Raw genomic sequence first — 24018 nt, forward strand, 5'->3', positions numbered from 1 at the left:
TAAAATGGTGTTGCTGAGAGAAAACACAGACACATACTAGAAGTGACGAGAGCTATCAGATTTCAGGCTAAAATTCCAATAAGGTTTTGGGGTTATTGTGTTCTAACTGCAGTATATATCATCAATAAGTTGCCTAGTCCAGTCATTCAGCTTGTGAGTCCTTATGAAAAATTGTATGGTAAGCAACCAAATTGTGATCATCTCAGAGTAATGGGATGTCTGTGCTATGCCAAAGTACTAAATGAACATGATAAGCTCATGTCTAGAACAAGGACATGCATCATGATGGGGTACTCTAGTACTCAGAAGGGATATGTTCTATATGATTTATCTACTAAGGAATATGTTCTATATGATTTATCTACTAACATTTTTTCTGTATGTAGAGATGTGTCATTCAGGGAAGATATATTTCCTTTTAAGGAACTCAAGAAGCAGCCTCAGGCACCTCAACATGTGTTCCCTTTAGAAGATCAATATCCAGTAACTACTGAGGTCATGCAGATTCTTATATAGGTCTCATCCCAAAGAACTATTACCTCAGACAGTCAGCAAGAGCAGCTACCGCCAAAGGAACCTACTCTCAGACAGTCCATAATAAAGGTATACCAAAGGAGGTCAAGTAGAAGTCAAGGGGCTACTCAACAAGAGCAACGACTCCAGAGTATTCCTACCACTACACAAGCTGCATCTCAACCAGTTGCATCTCAGGATCAAAGAAAGTCAACAAGAGAAAGAAAGTCACCTGCATGGATGAATGACTTTGTTTCCAAAAACACAAAGAAAGTACCTCATGCTCTTGCAAATCATGTGTCTTATGTAGACTTTCTCAGTCATAACACTTCATGTGTTACTGAACCTACAAGCTACTCTGAAGCCTGCAAAGACCCTAGATGGGTAGAAACAATGAAGAATAAAATAGAAGCATTGAATTCTAACAACACCTGGAAGGTTGTTACCTTGCCTGAAGGAAAGAAGGCTATTGGTTGCAGATGGATATATAAAGTAAAGTATAAGGCATCAGGTGAAGTTGAGAGGTTTAAAGCAAGACTAGTAGCAAAAGGTTATGGACAAAGAGAATGCATTGATTACCAAGAAACATTTTCTCCAGTAGTAAAGATGAAGACAAGACAGTAAGAACTGTACTTGCAGCAGCAGCTAGAAATCACTGGTGTGTCCAACAAATGGATGTCTACAATGCTTTCCTAAATGGTGATCTTAATGATGAAGTGTACATGGATCTACCTTAAGGATTTTCTAGTCAGGGGGAGAATGCAGTATGTAGACTACTCAAATCCTTATATGGTCTTAAACAAGCACCAAGGCAATGGACACCAAGCTATCAGAGGTTTTGGTAAGATCTCACTTCATTCAGAGTCAGTATGATCCATCCTTGTATATCAGGAAGACAACAGAAGGCATCATTCTTGTACTAGTATATGTTGATGACATGTTGATCACAGGAGATAGTGTAAAGCTGATAGAAGAGACCAAGACAATTCTACACCAAAACTTCAAGATAAAGGATCTAGGTGAGCTGAGATACTTCCTAGGAATAGAATTTGCAAGGTCTGACAAAGGAATACTGATGCATCAGAGAAAATATGCTTTAGAGTTACTATCTGAGCTAGGCTTATCAGCAGCCAAGCCTGCAGCTATGCCTATGAACTACAACACCAAGCTAACATCTAGACAGTTAGATGAGCATGTTAAGCATGGACAGACTACTTAGGATCCACCAGCAAACCAAGGTGCTTATCAAAAATTGACTGGACAGCTATTGTACCTAACTATGACAAGGCCAGACATAGCCTTTTGTGTTCAAACACTCAGTCAGTTTCTTCAAGATCCTAAAAGATCACACATGGAGGCAGCACTCAGAGTAGTAAAGTATGTGAAAGGACAACCGGGTCAAAGTGTGTTGTTGTCTAGTGGTTCAGATAATAAAGTGAGTGCCTACTGTGATGCAGACTGGGCAGCTTGTTCTCAAACTAGAAGGTCTGTAACTGGTTACTTTGTGAAGATTGGAGAGTCAGTAGTATCCTGGAAATCAAAGAAACAAAACACTGTCTCTAGGAGCTCAGCTGAGGCAGAATTTAGAAGTCTTGCAGCAGTGACAGCTGAACTGGTATGGATTCTAGGTCTGATGAAGGAAATTGGAAGTGAAGCAATACTACCTGTGGATGTGTTCAGTGATAGCAAGTCTGCACTACAAATAGCTGCTAATCCAATATATCATGAGAGGACAAAGCATGTTGATATTGATTGTTTCTTTATAAGGGAAAAAATAGTCCAAGGAATGATCTAGATACACTACATTGCTACTCAAGATCAACCTGCAGACATGCTATAAGAGCTCAACAAACTCATCTAAATACCAAGCTAGGAATCTGTGACATCTTCACACCTTCCTAACTTGAGGGGGAGTGTTGAAGACATTGAAGAAGTAGTGAAGTAGTGAACTCAAACAGAAAACAAAGTAGACTTGGTTCCAGCTTTCAGCTATAACTGTTCTAATAGTTAGTTACAAAGTAGTTAACGGCTAGTTGAGTTAGTTAGGCATATCACAAGCTAATATATATACATAAAAAATGTACATTGTTCTATTCATTCAATACAAGCATTTACTCTTCTCTCTCATCTTCTTCTTCTCTCAGTTCTCTTCTTTCCCTTCTTCTACAAACACTATCAAACTCTGTACTTTCTCCATTGTTGAATAAACAAGAAGCTTACTGCTATCTTGTATAATTACACTATTACCAACATCAATAATAATAATAATTACACACTACAACAGTGACAAAATTTACAAAAAAGCATAATGCAAGTTGCGAAACTAAGGAGAGAGACATTGTGTAAAATATTACAACGGACTAACTTGTCAAGTACACTTAATTGTGACAACTTTTCTCTTTCTATCCAAACTAATGGTACCCAATCAATATCTCAAATTCAAAAAAATTGTGTTTAATTAGAAAAAAAATATTTGAAAGAGAGGAGCATAATAACAATGATTCTCACATATAAAGAACTTGAATTAGGGGAAGAGGTTTGTTGTAAGCAAACAAGGCTCTGCCTAATCTATCTCCTCTCCAAGTACCTAATTTGTGTCATTTATCAAATTAAAAATACAACTTTCCACATAATTAATATACAGAAACATAAAATAGAAAGAAAGAACCTCCATTATTAGTTGGATATGCTGGATTCGCGGCGGAATAGAAATGCGTTGCTGATAACTATGCCCTCCCCTGTATAAATCATCAGATGCTTGAACCCTGAAGGAGGTAGAAGAAGGAAAAGTTACCGCTATGTCAAAATGCAACCAGTATTTCCAGGTAGGGCTGGCATGAAATACCAAAAATCAAATTATCAAATCCAATCAAAAAATTTGGTAATTGATATTCGATTATTTGGTATTTGATATGATATTTGGAAGTAAAATTTTAATATTTCGATATTTGAAATTAGATTTGGTACAAGATATTAATACTGTTTGCTATTCGATATTTACCGAATATCGAATATATATATATATAACTTAGACAATAGTACTGGTCATTTCAAAGAATCACTTGAACTTAATAATAAATTCGTAAAAAACAACAAAAAAAATACTAAATAAGGTTTCTATTAAAGATACTTTTTGAAGTTTAAACGTATATTTGTACATCTCCAACTTTAATATGGTATTACCAAATACCATACCGAATCGAAGTTTAATTTACCGAATACCGAATTACCGAACCGATATTTATAAGTATGATGTATGGTATCTATGTTTAAATACCGATTATCGAATTATCGAATTCAAATTTTAAAAATACCGAATCAAATACCGAACGTCCATCCTATTTGCAAATGAAGAAAGAAAAATATATACTTGTAAGCCTAGGAACATGTGGCACAAAATATTTTGATATCACACGATTCTCGCGGTTACAAATTAAAGATAAACATGTTACCTTGGATAAATAGATGATAGTAAGAAATTGAAGGTGCCCCGTGCAGTGTTTCAGTCATACTTGTCAATCGAGCTGGTCCACTTCGGCCCAATTTTTCTTAGCGGTTTTTGGGCTGGACCGATCCCGGGTCAGGCTTAATGGATGATCCGGTTCGGTCCCAACAGTAAAATCTGCCTAATCAGCCTGTGACCGGCCCAAGTCGGTCAAAATGTAATAAAAAAATTAAAATTCAAAATTACATATTTTTTTCAATATATACTATATATTCACACCTATATATATTTAAAATACGTTAAACAATAAACGTATAACATATATACATTACATATTATACTACTTTAGATTTTAGAAAATATATACACATGTATACATTAAATATATACTACTTTAGAGTCTATAGAAAATATATACACATATATACGTACAATATAATATATATAATACTTAAAATACTACTTGAAACAATCTCCATACAACGTATATACATTATTTATATACTACTTTAAAAAACATATACACATATATACTACTTTAGAGTCTATATAAAATATATACACATATACGTACAATATAATATATATATATATATATATATATATATATATATATATATACTACTTAAAAAACTACATATAACATATATACACTATACATATACTATTTTAGAAAACATATACACATGTATACATCAAATATATACTACTTTAGAGTCTATAGAAAATATATACACTTATATTTAGAATATATGCTACTTAAAATACCACTTGAAAGATATATACATTACATGTTATAATACTTTAGAAAATATACACGCATATATACATACAAGATTACACTGTATTCTACTTAATATAATAATACTTGAAGTTCTTAAACATATATTAAAAAATTACAATTTTACATACAACACTTAAAAGATAAACTTATAGTATTTTTATATGTCAATACTAGTTGTCTAAGTAATATTTGCTAACATTATTTTTATTTTTCATTATATGTATATATACTTGTTATGTTTATTACTTAGTGCAAAGTTTGATAGTAAATTAGTAATCTATTAAAAATATTTAATTCAAACTAGACATTCAATTTAAGTAAAATAAAATAAGTAAGGAGTGAATGAATATCGTATTTTATTAATTGTAAAATAATTCAAAACTTATAATTTACACGAATGAAAAATCTATAAGATTTTTATCATTTTTTTCAACTCATGTATGTTAATATTAACAGAAACTATCATAGGAAAGTCAAAATCAACGGGGGTAAAGGCTAAACCATGCATTGGAATTGATTGTGCTGAATACTCTCTTGAAGTCATAATTTTTTCAAGATTTTGTTTGTTTTTCGGGTCCTCCTCCATTCCTTGATTTCTTCGTTCCGCTCTAATCCAATCTCTAAGGCAAACTAGAACATTCATAGCATTGTTTCTCAATGAGCGTGGGTTGTCTCCAAGTTGTTGTCGTCCCTGACTAAAAGCGCTCTTCGATACAATGGTTGACATTAGAACATTCAATATATCTCTAGCTAATCTTGAAAGCACCTGATATTGTCTTTCATTATTCTTCCCCCAATTCAGCGTGCAGATCCTCTATTGGCTGTCAAAGAAAATACTTAAGATTTTCCCGAGAATTTGTTCTGTGTGATAAAGGTTGCACCCTGTCTCAAACATTTAAACCAAAAAAGTAATCGGGATAACTACTATATGTCTGCCTTTTAGAAGATGATGGCTCTTCTGGAGCTTGAGGAGCATCGGTTGGAGTGATATTTGTCGGTACAGCTTCATCAAGTAAATCGGCATAATGGTTATATAATGCTTCCATGTAATTGTTTACATCACTCATAGCCGTAAACAAAGAAGGTTCTTCTTCAGGTTGTATCTCTAAAGCATTATAAATAATAAAATTAAATTCGACCATAGTATTATATTATACATGAATTTATTATAGCAACAATCAAATAAATTGGGGGAAGCGGATAAAAATATTTTTAAAATTTAGCAATCATAGCAGTAATAGCTTCTTTATAACCTTCTTTATTCTTATATTCGTTAAGCAAACAAGAAATGCCGGCTAAATAAAAATGGTTCGATGGATCCTTGTACTATGTCCGTTTTGTAAGTTGGATACTTCTACTTATATGTTTGTCATCTGGATCCTTGAAACCGCGAAAAAGCAATATTTCAAATCCTTTGACCGTTGACTAGGCCTATGTGGCATTAAAAGGGCTGACTAGGATGAGGCGTGTGTAGCCACGCGTGTATGAGCGAGTGAAACACATTTTTTCAGCTGTTTAAATTTAAAAATATTTTTAAAAATTTTAAAAATAATATTTTTTAAAAATTCAACATTTTTTCAGCTTTTTAAATTTAAAAATATCTTTAAAATTACAAAAATAATATTTAAAAGAAAGGGCCCTACCCCCTCCCCCAACCCCATTCAACACCCCACCCCTCCCCCACCGTCCCCTACCCCATCCACTAGTCCACCACCGTCCCCCACCCCATCCGCCTGTCCACCACCGTTCCCCACCCCATCCAGCACTCTCCCCGTCCCCCAGCCCGTTCCCCCGTCCACCACCCTATTCCCCCAAGCAACATAACCACCCCTAATTTGACTGTGAACTTCAAGGAATATAGTGGAATGTAATTGAAATATAGCAGCCTAATCTAAATTGTGAACTTCTTTTTGGTAAAATTGGAATGCAATTTCAACACAACCATCCCTAATCTAAACTGTGAACTTCTTTTTGGTTATTAAAATTTCAATTGCATTTCAATTTTATCATGGAATCCGATTCTGCTAACAAAATTTCAAAGACATCAGTTACCATTAATTTGACTGGCCAAACAAACTCAAGAAGAAGAACACAGTCAAAGATGTTCATTACTTTACCATGAAATCACCTGCTAACAAAAACATCTAAAATTTCATACCAAATAACTAAAACAATCAATTATATAAAATGGGTATTATGGATCTTGAATTCATATGAATTTTTTTTTATAAAATCTAATAATTTTAACTACTTTTTTTTATTCATTAGAAGCAGAATATATTGATTGGGGTTTATAAAGAAAAGAAGAAGGAGAAGAGAGAGAGTAGAAGAAGAAGAAGAAGAAGAAGAAAGAGACAAGGATAATAAGAAACTGGGAAAGAGAAAGAAAAAGGGGAAGAGAGGGGGGAAAAGAGGAAGGGGGGATTGTTTTCTTTTTTTTTGTTATTTATTTTAATATTAATATTTTTTATATATAAAAATAACATGGAAGATGGCATGGCAGCTGACGTGGGGCGAGTGTGTTACACTCACTGAAAAAGTGTTTAAAATGTTGCTTTTTAGTGGGTTCAAGGGTCCAGATGATAAACATGTAAGTAGAAGTGTCCAACTTACAAAACAAATATAGTACAAGGGTCCATCGAACCATTTTGCCAAAATATTACAAACAGTAGGATAAGAGGCACCAAGAATTCAACCGCAACTATATAAAAAAAATTCAAAAATTTATTAAGATCATCAATTGCAGCCCAATCAGAATCATATAGCATATAGTCAGAAAAAGAACCAGAATATTGATTAAAAGTCATTGTAATAGAAACTTTATAAATAAGACAAGTTTTTAAATAAGTATAAGTAGCATTTCATCTAGTATTCCATTCTTCAGGCATAAATATAGGTCTAAATTCATTTTATTCACATTTGATTTTAAATTCTCTCACTCTAGCTTTTTGATTATTTTTCTTGAATAGAACCAGCAGCAAGCCGGACCTTTTCAATATAAAACTCAAAAAATTCAAGAACATCTCTTACGATTAAATTATATATATAACAAACACACTTAACATGAAATATTTTAGGTAACTGCGGAGAAAGTTCAACTTTTAACAACTCAACAGCAGCCTTATTGTTAGATACATTATCAAAAGCTATACATAACATTTTTCTTTCAATACCATAATATTTTGCTACTTTAGAAATAGATTCAAAAATAAATCTCCCAGTGTATACGATCTTTATCATACAAAAATGTTAGAATACATTTTTTCATAACCAAATTACTATCTATCCAGTGATAAGTAATTGTTAAATAATCATTTTTGTTAACAACACGACCAAGATCAGAAGTTAAAACAATTTTACATGAAATATTTTTTAATAACACAGATAAATAATAAATATATTGTGCATTGAGTCTAAAAATATATGTCCGAAAAGTACTTCTAGGAATATCTATAAACATAGGATTATAAATTGATTGAATATAATGAATAAAAGCATCCGAAGAAGCAAAAGTGAAAGGCAAACAACCCACAACTATCATTTTCGTTATTTTTTCCGGTCCTTCATTTTATTGTAATTTTTAACTAATTGACCAGTTGTTGGGTTCAATCTAGTTTGTGCTAGCCCGCCAAGAGTCTCACCACCTTGTGCAATACTTAACTCTCTTGCGTGTCTATCTTTTAAATGTCTCATCAACGAACCCGTACCCTCTTTATTACCTTCAATTTTATGCTCATATATAATTTCACAAATATTGCACTGCACCTTACTTTCTCCTTCTATTTCTAAAAAAAATTCATGCAATACTAATTTTTCTACGAGATCTTGCAGGGGCACGGGGAGGACGGGGATGAAGATTAACCGATTCGGATCTAACATTAGCATTTCCGACTTCAGGTGTCTCACCAATATTTTCATCATCTACATCAAAATTAACCGCGTCTACTTTATTTTCTTTTTCTATACCATTATTTTTTGGGGCTTCTAAATAATTCATATCGTGAGAACCTACACTTATTTCATCCTTAAAAGATTGACTAATTGGTACCAGAGGCACACGTGTGTATCCAATACTTAAATTACCTCTACCGGAATCTCCATCAATTAATTTTTTACTATCATTATCACTTTCGGAACAAACAAATTTTGCTATTATTACCGAGGTTTTTTAATTTGTCCATATTATAAATTAAACTAATAAATATTCAAAATACATAAAAATATTAAAAATAAATATTCAACAATTAATACACTAATTAAAAATTAAAAGTAAGAGATGGAACGACAATATCAAATTTAAAAGTATCCGAAAATTGCGACTTTAAGAAACTTTCGCTTGATATTTGTAATTGCAAAATAAAATTGAGTACTTTAGAAGATAATTAGAATATTTGAAAGAGATTGGGAGAATTAGAGAATAAGATTGTGTGAAAAATAATTTGAATTTGGGATATTAATAGAAAAAATTTGAGTTAATTTTTTTTTTTTTTTTTTTTTTACAAAAAAAGAAATTTTGGCCAAATGGCCGTTGGACCTCAAACTGCATTATAGTTGTTGGGCCAGCAGTCCATTTTGGACCAAAATTCAAATGACTCCAATAATTTTTTTTAAAAAATAATATAGGTTCGGTCCTGTCCGGGTCACCGATAGGCTAGGTCCAATTTTGTAACTGGGCTGATCCACCAGGTTGGCCATCTTATACGGCCCAATCTGGGATCAGAGGCTCAATTATCTGGTCGCCTATCGGGTCGGATCAAATCAGGTCGGACTAATCGAGCCGGAACGGGCTAGCCCGATCTAGTTGACAGGTTTAATTTTAGTCATTTAAGCAATAACTCTGCCCAATATGTTACTTTGTCTCTGCATAAATAAAAAAAGAGATCAACTATTTTTCAATAACAATACTTATTTTGCCCTGGTATACAATAATAACACTTATTGATAGATCATTTAAAATAAATTAGAGCAAAAACACCTATTGAAAGACAAAAAAAATTATGCCTTTGCTTGAGAAGTTTCATCAAATGGGTCAGCTATTCTTACAACGAAAAATCAAATTAGGGTTACTCAGTTGTCTTGCCTCTTATTTGAAGAGCTCAGATCAGACAACAAATATCTTCTTGCCTACAATTTTGGATTTCCTTAACAATCACTCTCTGCTTTAGCTTAAAAAGTTTAATTTTTTAATATATATATATATAAATGTATTATATGCTCTTCAATACTATAATATATGTGTGTACGTGCTATGAATATTCAAGTTTTTTTATATTCATATCATAATCTTACATATTCTCTCTCACAATTTACATCCCTCTTGAAGAGGAGATAGATTGGGCAGAGCCTTGTTTGCTCATAACAAACCTCTTTCCCCTAATTCAAGTTCTTTCTTTGTGAGGACCACTTGTTATTATGCTCCTCTCTTTCAATTTTTTTTTTTAATTAAACATAATTTTTTAGCTATTGAAGCAATACCTCTGCCCAACATGTTACTTTGTCTCTGCAGAAACAAAACAAAGAGATTCAACTATTTTGCACTAACAATACTTATTTTGCCATGTTATACAACAATAACACTCATTGATGGGTCATTTAAAATAAATTGGAGCAAAAAAACCTATTGAAAAAAAAATTGTGCATTTACCTGAGAAGTTCTATCAGATAGATCAGTCATTCTTATAATAAAAAATCAGATTAGGATTACTCAGTCGTCTTGCCTCTTCTTTGAAGAACTCAGCTCAGACAATAAATATCTTCTTGCCCTACAATTTTAGGCATATCATAATCTTACACATTCTCTCTCACACTTTACATATCTCTATGCCCTCCCCTCTCCCCTAACTAGCACATGATTCTAGGCTTCAATTTATTAGTAAAATTAGATACCGACGTTCAGCACATTAAGCATCAAAAATCGTCTACATAATTTATCAATCCTAGTGATAAATAATTTATTTATGACTTTCACAAAATCTACTACATGAAATGCTTTGTACGCGGGTTTATCTTTTGTTTTAGTGATAAATAATATCAAAACTAACATTGTAACAATAATACCAAATAAAATGATGTAAATTAAAAAAATAATAAAAGAATGAAAACAAAATCTCAGTTAAGCTTAACAAAAACATGTAAAAAAAATAGTTGCATGTATACTATTCAACAAAGAAAAAGTGGAGAAAAACAAAACAAATACATTAAGAAAATCAAAGACACCAATATTAAATTACGACACCAAAATAAAGAATACAAATAATTATTAACTGCAGAAGTGAAAAAATCAAGATGCCTAAATTGGGTATAAAAAAATGAAAAAAACTCACCAAAAACGTAAAAATAGCTGAAGCAACAATAGGAAAGACAATCCACCAAAACGTCATTAGAATTATCTAAATGAAATATTAAGAAAAGAAATTTCAAGCATAGTAAAAAGTATAAAATCATTGTTGTAAAAGAGTAATTCGGAGCTAAAGAGATATGAAAAAAAAAAAAATGCCAAAGTCAAGGAAAGAATAGAATGAAAGGGGTGATGAAAATTAGGTGGACACCTGAAAGAGTAACACATAAAGATATGAAAAATGTGAAATGAAATTACAAGGATAGCCTTGGTCGCTCACAAGCCTTCACTTACTATATAGTATATTAAGTCCAAAATCAAACAATATTTGTATTTGTACAGTTTTTTTTTAAGTTGACCCCTCATGTATGTCTTCACATTTGAATGAATTATTGTGATGATCAAAGACGATCGAGTATCGACTCATCCTTTTTTTTTTTTTTTTTTTTTTTTTTTGGATCGTACACAATTGAAACTCATGCGGGTCAGGAGTAACATGTATTTTATGCTCGTGTTTCATGGAGTGCAATAACATGCACTTTAAGGTCAAATTTGAGAAGTTTGAATCCTCTCTTTTATTTTGATATCAAAATTATCCCACCGTAAGTATAAAGACCACAAATACCTTTATAGTATATGATAATTTTTTTTAATTACATGACATGACATGGCAATTATGTGACAAGACAACTAGAATTTACAAGTACTTCACCTAGCATGCCAACTAGGATCGTACTTACCCACTAACCTATTGAATCAGATTTAGTGTTGTGGATTTTAAATGGTATTGGGGTTGCCGTGTTCAAAAGACTTTCAGTTGTCAATATTTGTATTAGCTCGTAAGAAGCATTGTGAGTTCTTGATGCATTGACCCGTGGCTGAACTTCACTTGCCACCTATATTGTAGAGATAAATGATGTATCAATCATGAGAATATTGTCCGACAATTGCATTAGTTGTCTCAATAATTATCAAAGTTTTTCGACAATTGCATTAAGTTTCCAACAATTATCAAAGTTGTCCAACAATTTCGAACAGTTGTTGAAAAACTTTGCACAATTGTCAAACAATTTTGATGGTTGTTGGAACAACTTCTATAGTTGTTGCGACAATTTCTATAGTTGTTAGAGCGAAAATGTTAAAATAAAAAACTGAAAAAAATTTGTCACTTTTACCTATTTCTTAAAACTTGAAGGACTCACACTTAATTGATAAACTTATTTGTCACTTTTAATTCAAAATTCCCTAGATCGAACTCCACAACAAGAGAAAGTTTTAAGTCTTTAGATTACACGAAAAGCTTGAGAAGTTAAAATTATGTTTAAAATTGGCCAAAAGAGAAATTGATAGCTGGATTGTGAGTCCATTCAGCGTCAGAATTTAGGCATTTGCAACCACAAACCCTTGCACTCCATTGTGATTGAACAAATTCAATGATTTGTAGGTCTCTCTTGGACTGCTAGTCCAACAGCAAACGCAAACATGAGAAATGAAAAATCAGCGTGCCAGAAAATAGCCATTATGGAATAAATGTGACACCTTATGGGTAATGTTAACCCAGTAAATGTGTCACTCAAGCAAACACGTCTTCCCTGATCAGGCCAAACAAAGCGTGTAGGAATCCAAGTTGTCACCATATAGTCTACTACCACAAGTGGAGATATGAGACTTAACAGTTGAAGGGCAAATATAAGCCCAAATTTGAATGGCAAGGACAATTTTGTTGAAAGAATATCTTTTGCCAAACACAAAAAAAGAAAAGGAAAAACGTTGAGGCGCATTGAATTGAATGATATGATTGATATCCCAAATAATTTCTCTAGAGATACAACTCGTCATGAATTTAGATAAGAATATATATACGCGAGAAACTGCAATGTCAAACAGTCAAACATTAATCACGAAGAAATAAAACAGTGACAATAGCAGAGTTTGCTATGAATTTGCGGGGTTTATTAGCGGTGATTTTTGACCCCCACAAACTAATATCAATTAAGAGCAACAAATTTTAACACAAAAATATCATGATAAGGTAGTGTATCATTAGTTTTGCCATCAACTAAAAACATCATTCACTCCACAACATTTGGTCCAATCATGCAATTACATTGTCATAATCAATTATCACTACATAACAAAGAACTTCAACAGTTGTCACTACAATTTCTATCAATGCTTGCATCTTCTTGCGTACATGGGCACATCATTTGGCTACAATAAAAATACACAATAAGATCTTGCTTTCAAGAATGTATTCAAATTTAAGCAGTAATCCTCTAGAATATTGAGTCAGGTGAATAATACAACAACAACATAGCTAGTATATTTACCAAGTGGAGTCTGGAGAGGATAAGTACACGCAGTTCATACCACTACCTCAGTTATGAGATAAAAGGGATTATTTTTTATAGACCCCTAACTAAACCTGTCAAACAGGCCAATTTGACACGATCCGAACCGGTCCATTTAATCAACCCGACCCGATCAGCCCATGTACTGTAGGGTACCGAGTCCCGGGCTGGGCCAATTTTAAAATTGGGCCCGGTTAACTCGGCCCGGACCAAAACCGATCCAGGCTCGGATATAATTTAAAAAAAAAATCAGAATTTATAAAATTGGACCGGTGGGCCCAACGGCTATATGACCGTTTGGGCCCCAAAAATGGCTATATGCCCTTTTTAATAAAAGAAAAAATCAATCAACATATTTTTTTAAATCCAAAAAAAATTCTATAAATACCCTACGCTTTCAAATCATTTTCACACAATTTTCATTCTCTCAAATCTCATTCTCTCTCAAATCTCAATTCTCAAAATTCAAATATTCTATATATTTCTTAAAGTGCTAAATTTATTTTTTTAATTTTGCGATTACAAAGTAAGAGTGGAAGTTTTTAAAGTCGCAACTTTCAGATACTTTCAAAATTTGGTATTGTCGTTTCATCTCCTACTTTTAATTTTGAATTAGTGTATTAATTGTTGAATATTTAATTTTATTATATTTGTGTATTTTAAATTTTTTTAGTTTGATTTATATTATGGATAAATTAAGAAACCTCGCCACAAAAGTGTAAAAAAAATTTATCCCGAAAATGGTAGTGGTAGTAAAAAGCGAATTACTGTCGGTAGAGGCAGTTCAAGTAGTAGATATACCCGTGTGCCTCCGCCTCCGGTACCTCTTAGTCAACCTTTTGAGGAAGAAGTAGGTGTAGGTGCTCACGCTATGGATTATGTAGAAGCTCAGAAAAATTACAGTATAGAAGAAGAAAATGAAGTAGATGCGGTTGATTTAGATGAAGATGATGAAAATATTGGTAAGACACCCGCAATAGGAAATGCTAATATTAGATCTGAATCGGTTAATCTCCCTCCCCGTCCTCCCCATTCCCCAAGAGCTCGTAAAACAACTAGTATTGCATGATAATTTTTTTACACGTATACCAGATACTGAGGTGCAATGTAATATTTGTCAACAACTATATAAGCATAAAAGAGGAGGCAAGCAAAGGCGTACGGGTACGTTAATGAGACATATAAGTGATAATCACGAAAGAGAGTTATTTATTGCAAAAGGTGGCCAGGATGTTGGTGGGCCAACAGAAACTAGAATGGACCCAACAACTGGTTAGGTAATTAAGAAGTATAATAAATTGAGGGACCGGGAAGAAATAACAAAAATGATAGTTGTGGGTTGTTTGCCTTTCAGTTTTTCTTCTTTTGATGCTTTTATTCATTATATTCAAGCAATTTATAATCCTATATTTAATGGTATTTCTAGAAGTACTTGTCGGGGCTGATATTTTTAGACTTCATTCACATATGTTTTTTATTTATCTACATTATTAAAAAATATTCAATGTAGAATGGCTCTAACTTCTGATCTTGGCTGTGCTGTTAATAAAAATGATTATTTAACCATTACTATTCACTGGATAGATAGTAATTTTGTTAGGCAAAAACGTATTCTAGCTTTTTTGTATGATGAAGATCGTAAACATACTGGAGAATTTATTGCTGACTCGATTGGTAAAGTTACAAAATTTTATGGTATTGAAAATAAAATTTTATGTATTGCTTTTAATAATGCTTCTAACAACAAGACTGTTATTACAAAGTTAAAAGTTAGGCTCTCTCCACTGTTACCTGAAATATTTCATGTTAAGTGTGCTTGTCATATATATAATTTAATTGTAAGAGATGGTCTTGAATTTTTTGAGCTTTATATTGAAAAAATCCGGCTTGTTGTTGGTTTTATTCAAGGAAATAATCGAAGAAAAAAATCAGAAAATTTAAAGTTAAATGTGAACAAAATGGACTTGCATCGATATTGATGCCTGTGATTTTTTTAAAAACTTGTCATACTTATAGAGTTCCTATTACACCAACTTTTAATCAACATTGTGGTTCATTTATTGATTCGGCTGAATGTATGCTACATGATTCTGATTGGCTGTAATTGATGATCTTGTTAATTTTTTGGAAAAAATTTATATAGCTACAATTGAATTTTTCGGTGCTTATTATCCTACTGTTGGTAATATTTTAGCATATATAGCTGATATTTCTGGTTTGGTCAAAGAATATAAGAATAAAGAAGGTTATAAAGAAGTTGTTGGTGCTATGTTTGCTAAATTTAAAAAATATTTTTTTTCGATTCCCCCTATTTACTTGGTAGATGCTATGCTAAATCCGCGTATGAAATATACTACTATGTGCCACTTTAGTACTCTTCTTTATTCTAACTTAGAGATAAATACTAACAATGATTCTGATGATGAAGAACAAGAACAACCAGATTTGTGGATGGTTATGGGTGATGCAAACGCTTACCTAGATAAATTATATAACCATTATGTTGATTTACTTGATTTAGTTGTACCGACAAATATCACTCCAACTGTTGCTCCTCATCCCCCGAAGAGTCATCATCTTCTAAAATCCCGGCACATAGTGGTTTTCCTGATTACTTTTATGATTTAAATTGTTGGAATAGTGTTGAGGCGGGAACTTACACAACAACTTATCGGGAAGAGAGGATCGCAGACGACGGATCAACATATTGGATTGGTGGAAGAATAATGAAACACAATATCCCGTGCTTTCAAGATTAGCTAGAGATATATTAAATGTTCCAATGTCAACCGTTGCATCGGAGAGCGCTTTTAGTTAGGGACGACAACAGTTTGGAGACAACCGATACTCATTGGGAAACAGTGCTATGAATGTTCTAATTTGCCTTAGAGATTGGATTAGAGCGGAACGAAGAAATCAAGGAATGGAGGTGGAGTCGAAAGACGAACAGAAACTTGAAGAAATTATGACTTCAAGGAAGAACTTAACAGAATCAAGTCCAATACATGGGTTTGCCCCTATTGATTTTGACTATCCTATGTCAGTTCCCGTTAATATTAACATGGATGAGTTGGAAAAAATGATGAAAATTTTGTAGATTTTTCATTCACGTACATTATAAATTTTGAATCATTTTGCAATCAATAAAATATAACATTCATTCACTCCTTATTTTGTAATTTTTTTCCATTTAATGATTTAAATTGAATTTCTAGTTTAAATTAAATACTTAGTTTTAATATATTACTAATTTACTATCAAGTTTTATACTAAGCAATAGACAATTAAACATAACAAACATATAACCGTATATACACATAATGAAAAAATAAATTTCTTTTAAGTTCAAAACCTCAAGTATTAATAATTTATTATATTAAGTAGCATATTATTTAAAGTAGTACATATACTGATTGGTACGTATATATGTGTATATATAGAGTATAGACTCTAAAAGAGTATATATTTAACGTATACATGTGTATATGTTTATAAATTAGTATATATATTATATTGTAGTATATATCTTGAAGTCTATGTTTTATTTAAAGTAGTACATATATTGAATGGTACGTATATATGTGTATATATAGAGTATAGACTCTAAAAGAGTATATGTTTAACGTATACATGTGTATATGTTTTATAAATTAGTATATAACTATATAAATAGTGTGTGTATATATTATAGTATATATAAATTAGTATATATCTTGTGGTATATGTTTTATTTAAAGTAGTACATATATTGAATGGTACGTATATATGTGTATATATAGAATATAGACTCTAAAAGAGTATATATTTAACGTATATATGTGTATATGTTTTATAAATTAGTATATAACTTGTAGTATATGTTTTATTTAAAGTAGTACATATATTGAATGGTACGTATATATGTGTACATATTTTCTATAGATTCTAAAGTAGTATATATTTAAGGTATACATGTGTATATGTTGTATAAATTAGTATATATATTGTAGTATATATCTTGTAGTATATGTTTTATTTAAAGTAGTATATACATTTAACTAACGTATAGTCGTATACATGATTACATGTGTAATTGTGTATATGTTTTTTAAATTCTAATGTAGTATATAATATATATATATATATATATATATAGTGTATATATATTGTGTGTATAATGTTTAACTTATTTAAAATGTATATAGATGGGTATATATAGTGTATATTGGAGAAAAAATATTTTAATTTTCTTTTAAGTTTTGACCGGGTTTACATGTGTTGGACCGGGTTTGATTTATTGGGCCGGTCCTGGATTGTTTCTAAAAATATTACTGTTGGGTCTGGAATCAGATCGGTCCGTTAAACCTAGCCCGGACCCGAAACGGCCCACAACCCGCTTAAAAGTGATGGGCCGGTTCCAGGTTGAACCGGCCTGGCCCAATTGACACCCTTACCCCCAACCAAAGATCATAAAAGGACTGTTTGAAAAGGCTTGCCAAAAGAAACTAAAATTGAGAAGAAATTTAACATGCAAGTACCCATTTGAGTCTAGCAACTTGTACCACAAACAAAAAGGACTACATTATTACTGCCAACACATACAAATTCCACAATTTCCACATCAATGTCACACACAAATTCAACACTGGCACATTCACAATACAATAAAGAACACAAAAACTGACCAAAAATAAAAAACACTAACCTAATTCATCAGTCAGTTGTTGTGAGTAAGATGGTAGAGAGTGTGATTTAGTGTGTTTGTGTGTGATTCAATTAGTATAGAAATGGTTTCTTTCTTCACCTCTATTACTCAAAATGGGTATCAAGAAAATCCAAAATCGAGCAGAAATTTGAACATGCATGAGTCTAGTTATTTGCCATACCCCCAAAGCACTACATATTTCTGTTAAAACACACAATTCCACAATTTGAACAACCCCTTTTAACCATACATCAATGTCACACACTGTAACACCCCGTACTTAATTACGTGCATTAGCCATGGTTATATGTGTTGGAGTATATGTATTGATCATAAGTTAGGTGTATATGAGTTTAAGTATGAGTATTGATTATTTTGAGATGGTTTCAAGTGTATAGTTTGATTATATGTGTATAGGAATCGACTTTATTTATACCGGAATTTGCTCGTCGAAGTTTCTATGCGAAGTTTATCGAGTTAGCTTTCCAACGATATAAAGATTTCTGAAAACAGATGAGTATCGGATATAAGCGAGCATGTTTGAAACTTGAAAACGGTGGACGCAATGAACAGTAAATGTGCAAAAATTTTCTGCACACAAAAGTACTGCAGCCAAACAGATTTTTGGGTCGACTTTAAACGATCATAACTCCTTGTAAAAAATGAACTGTGTGAGCTGCTATATATCGATGAGAAGCCCTGAGAGTCTTCTTTCTAATGCAATTGGTTTCACCCAAATCCATTATCGGAGCAAAGAGTTATGGTCGATTTACTTTAGCCTATCAAAACAGTCCACCAAGGACAGATTCGGATTTACTTAAATTTTAAGGGCAATATGGTCATTTTCCATCACCTCATGGACGAAAATTGGTCATTATATACATATACTTAGCCTCATATCCATCATTTATCATCCAAATTATTGAAGAATAAGATACCCTAGCCTAAGTTCAACTCCAATTATCTTGTGATTCAACCGTAGAAAATCCAAATTGATTCCGTAGTTGTGTTCACCGTCTCAAGGGCTTCGAGAAGCACCCCTTATTTGTGCCAACAGGACTTCGAAATCAAAAGGGCCATTTTATGGTAAGGATGTAAATTATGTTGGTGTTATTTATATGGATATGTATATATATGCATGTGAGCATAAGAAGTATGTTATTTGATTGTTGTTGAAAGATGATTGGAAATGATGTTGGATTATTCTGGTGCATGGTTGGATTATGTTGAATTGTGAAGGGATTTGGTGTGATGATGTGGTATTGAAATGATGATTATATATATATATACACATAAACCTATTGTTCAAGTTGGTTTTTGGAATGCTTTGCAAATATTGGTTGTATGAAATTATGGAAGAGAATTGTGGTGTTGGGTTGCTAATACTAGATGCCAAACATTTCATTGTAGATAAGTGATTTGTAAAGGCGGGAAGTTGTGTTGAATTGGTATCCGAATCTACAACGAGGTATGTAAAGCATACTCTAGTGATGTTCTTTGGCATGAAAACACCAATGTTCCATCAAGTAAGATTCCGAGGTTGTCTAAAAACATGTATTGTTCTGCATTACCAACGAAGTTGTTTCCATTCTATAAAGTGTCAAAATGTTTCATTGATATACCAAAAGGCTCCTATTTCATTGTTGTGATATTGATGATTTCGAAACACATTGTTGATGTACCAATGAGTCTTTATTACATCGTTATTGTATAGAAAGTCTATTACTTGGTTCCTATTGATGTATCATTATTCCAACGGTACTATATTGGCATGAACACTAATGTAATAATCTCAAAAGCTTTTGAACTAAGTTATTGGAAAGATCTCTTATGTGTGTTACTTGATATACGTGTGGGTGGTAGCTCAGGGGCTTAAGCCTAGCATGGGCCGATCCCGATATTTGATATGATTACAGTTGATATGTACTGGGGGCAGCCTAATGGTTACAGTATTGATTATTGTTAGGTGGTTGGAGGTTCGGGAGGAGGAGGTAATGGCGAATGATAATTGTAAAGAATAAAATGAACGAATGTATACCGTTCCACAAATGTGTTTGAATTCAAGAATCCAATTCAGATTAATGATAATGTACATGATCCTAAAAGTGTTTATGAAGTGTGGTTCACTTCTATTATGATTTATTCACTTGCGTCTGATTTTCTTGATCCCCCATATCACATATGATTATTTACAGCTTTACATACTCAGTACATATTTCGTACTGACGTCCCTCACGGGGGACCTACATTTCATGCTGCAGGCACAGGTGCTTCAGCTCATTCACAGCATAGATAGGAGCCAGGTCATACAACTATTGTTGGTGAGCTCCAGTTTGCTTCGGAGCTTTCCGAGTCGGTCCCTTATGTTTTGTTATTGTACAGGAGTCATGTGTGGGCGGGGGTTTGTCCCGACCCTAGTTATGTCATGTATATCCTAGAGGCTTTGTAGACATAAGGAAGGGTAAAGTCATGGAAGTTTATATAGTGATGTTATATTTGTATATGTGGTGGCCCCGACGGCCAAGTATTATATATATATATATTTGTGCGTGTTGTGCTGATACAGGTAATTAGACCCTTCTGTATGCAACGAAGTGCTATCCAAATTTTTGGTGACATGTAACTGAAAGTACAGGTATCTGAATGGATTCTCCCGGGCCTTCTCGGCTTCGGGTGCCAGTCCGGCCCGATGGGATTTTGGGGCGTGACACACACAAATTTCTTATAGGCACAATCATAGTACAAGAAAGAACACAAAAATTGAGCAGAAATTTAACATGCAACACAAAAAAAGACTATATTTGTACTGTCAATTTCCACAATCCATTTTAATCATACATTAATGTCATACACAGAATCCACAAAGACACAATCATATAGTACGAGAAAGAATAAAAAGACCAAAAACACTAACCTGATGCATCAATCAATTATAGGTTTATTCACCTCTATTATTCTAAAGAGACACCTAAAAAACACATTAAATTTGAGCAGAAATTTAACATGCAAGATCCAACAACTTGCAACACAAATAACAAGATTATCAACAAAAAGGGACCGTTAATTTCCCCCTTAATGTCCTTTTTAATATTTAGTAACTTTTTAATTTAAATAATCCACGTGATGTGTTTAAGATCACTTAATTCAATGATATTTTGTTACATTATAGTACGTATGCCAGCTAGCTTCTCCATAAACAAATGTATCTTTTAGCTAAAAACAACAAAAAAAATATGTGCAAGAATCTTTTTTCTAGATGAAAACTAGTTCATTATTTCTTTTAGGAGTAGTAAATTAAAATTTGTTTAGTTTATCTTTTTCTTTTTCTTCTTTTCTAGAAGGTGTTCAATTTATTGAAAGGAGAAAATGCATGTCGATTAATACCAAACACAAAGTCTGAACTTATCATATAAATAGAGACGGAGAGGGAGTAATTCGGAGAAAGATTTCTCTTAATAAAAAAATTGTGTATCCATGAAAAATGGATTAGGTAATACACAAAACTGAAGTTAAGTTTTTTTCTTTAAAAAAAAAAAAAGTAACCGCAACAATGCCGAAGGAATATGGCGGCTAATCTTTGCTATGTTACAGCTCTCCATTTATAGTTCTGAAAAAAAAACATGATCAAATGAATTACAATTTTAATTTAAAATGTGAATGTTATATTATAGGAGCACAAATTCAAAGATCGAAAACGATATACTGCTAAATGAACTTTAAAGAGTTAATTGAGAAAGTATTTGCTCTAATTTTTTAAATACAATGGAGGCCTACGTCTTTGAATTCACCTAAAGAAGATGGCCTACACTCAATAGGAAATTAAACATAATGTCAGCAAGATTTTAAGAAACTTTACAAAATTGAACAAGAAAAGAAATGGTATGCACAAAAATTTAATTAACAACTGTTTTTATATAGTCGTTGGAAGTTATGTAAGCATAAAAAAGATCACAAGGAACGTATTTTATTCATTTTAGAGTTGGATGATTACATCTCCAAATTTGGAAAAGATCAAAGGCAAAGATGGAGGATGTATTTTCTACCATAAATTGAAAAAAATTGTTTCAACAAGTTGTTTAAAGGGTCTTACTCTACTGCAAATACATATTATCGAGTGCCTTGAGATTACAAAAATCAAAATTGGCTATACTTCAAGTCTAGAAATCAATTTTCAGCAAGTTTACACCTTGAAATTTTTTAACATAGGGGTAATTTATAGACATATAAACTCTATTTGGTTAAATTGATACAAGATTTAGATTAATTTATGTTCATTAATTTGAGTTGAATAATTATATTGGGACTTTACAAATAAATAAATTTATTTTGTTGAGTTCAAGTCCGAGGTTCATATCATCTTGAAGCTCAAACTCATGTCACATGTCAAGGTGATTTCAAATCTCAGTCAAATTTACGGCCAACAAAATGATGTTGCGTATTCAAATGATGTTGTAAATCTCAATCAAAAGTTTTATGTGTCTAAAATGACATGTTTTGGCAAAGCACAAGCAACCTCTACATGTTCAAATAATGTTGTAGATCTTAGTCAAAAGTTGTATGTGTCTAAAATGATATGTTTTGATCAATCACATACAATCTTCACATGTTTAAATTATGTTGTAAATCTCAATCAAAAATTGTCACGTATCAAAAATGACATATTTTGTTCAATCATAAGCAACTTTATCACATATCATCTATGTATCTGACATTTGTGAACATATATATATAATGACTAGGAGTGTACAAATCAAACCGTTAAGTCAAATCGAACCGATGAATCAAACCAAACCGAGGAAAAAAATCGACTTATGGTTTGGTTTGATTGGTTTGGTGTTAAAAAAAAACGATCATTCTTGATTTGATTTGGTATTAGCCAAAATAAAATCAAACCGAACCTAAACCGAACTGACTTAATACATATATAATTTTAATTTTTTATACGTAAAAGAATATTACTTATAATCTACTTTCTAATTACTTTTATAACTTTTTTATATTTAGAAAATAGATATATATTCTTGGGCCTTTAGTTATAATATTTGGGAAAAAGGACATGAACTGACCATTTTAAAAAGAAATGGGCGACACTATGAAAATATGGACAATTGGAGCCAGTCGACCAATTTATTTCCTTTTTTTAGCCACTTGGCCCAAAACCACTCTCCTTACACAATTAAGGAAATTAAATGCTCTTTATAGTTGTTACTCTTAAATCACTTTTCTTTTTTAAATATACTTTCTCAAATCTTCTTTTGTTCTCCTCTATTATGCATTGATCAATCTGCTCTATTTTATGATCAATATCAAAAATTAATTTGTTGTTTCTTGCATTGGAGCATTGGAAACTATGGACATGAAGCAAAAAATAGGAAATAAAGGAAAGTTAAAATTAACGGGTAAAGCGGTCAATTTTAACCTCAAATTTGTTGTTAATGATGATTATTTTACAGAATCATTACATACAGGTTTGTACTTGAAGCAATGTCATAGTTCTTTAAACTTGAAGAAGAAAAAAATAAAATAATGAGGTTTCAAGGTAAGAGAAAAGTCATGTCTTGATCCATGTTCTTCTTATAGGCTAATTCAATCACGGTGAGTCGGAGATGCTCTTCTTAGAGGCTGACTCAATCACGGTGAGTCGGAGATGTTTTGATGCATGTAAAGATAAAAAAAAGAATATGCCAATAGATACTCTTTTATACCAGATTGATACACATTTTTTAAAAGAGAGAAGGGGAACCTTTGCATGCACATACAGTCTCTATACCCAATTGATACTCTTTTATACCAGTTTGATACACTTTTATACCACATTGATACACTTTTAAAAAAAGAAGAGAAGGGGAACCTATGGATGCATATACAGTCTTTATACCCATTTAATACATTTTTATGTCACAT

At 32.2% G+C, this 24018-nt stretch overlaps 1 long non-coding RNA gene across 1 annotated transcript in view; it reads right to left on the reverse strand.

Annotated features, from left to right (window-relative positions):
- Positions 1–3596, reverse strand: part of LOC124895977 — a 9534-nt gene extending 5938 nt beyond the window's left edge. Inside the window, exon 1 of the long non-coding RNA XR_007052274.1 lies at positions 3182–3596. This is a non-coding gene — a long non-coding RNA (uncharacterized LOC124895977). The remainder of the gene's footprint in view (positions 1–3181) is intronic.
- Positions 3597–24018: the final 20422 nt, after the last annotated feature.

Source organism: Capsicum annuum, chromosome 2 (genome assembly GCF_002878395.1).
Source record: "Capsicum annuum cultivar UCD-10X-F1 chromosome 2, UCD10Xv1.1, whole genome shotgun sequence".
NCBI classification, from domain to species: domain Eukaryota; kingdom Viridiplantae; phylum Streptophyta; class Magnoliopsida; order Solanales; family Solanaceae; genus Capsicum; species Capsicum annuum.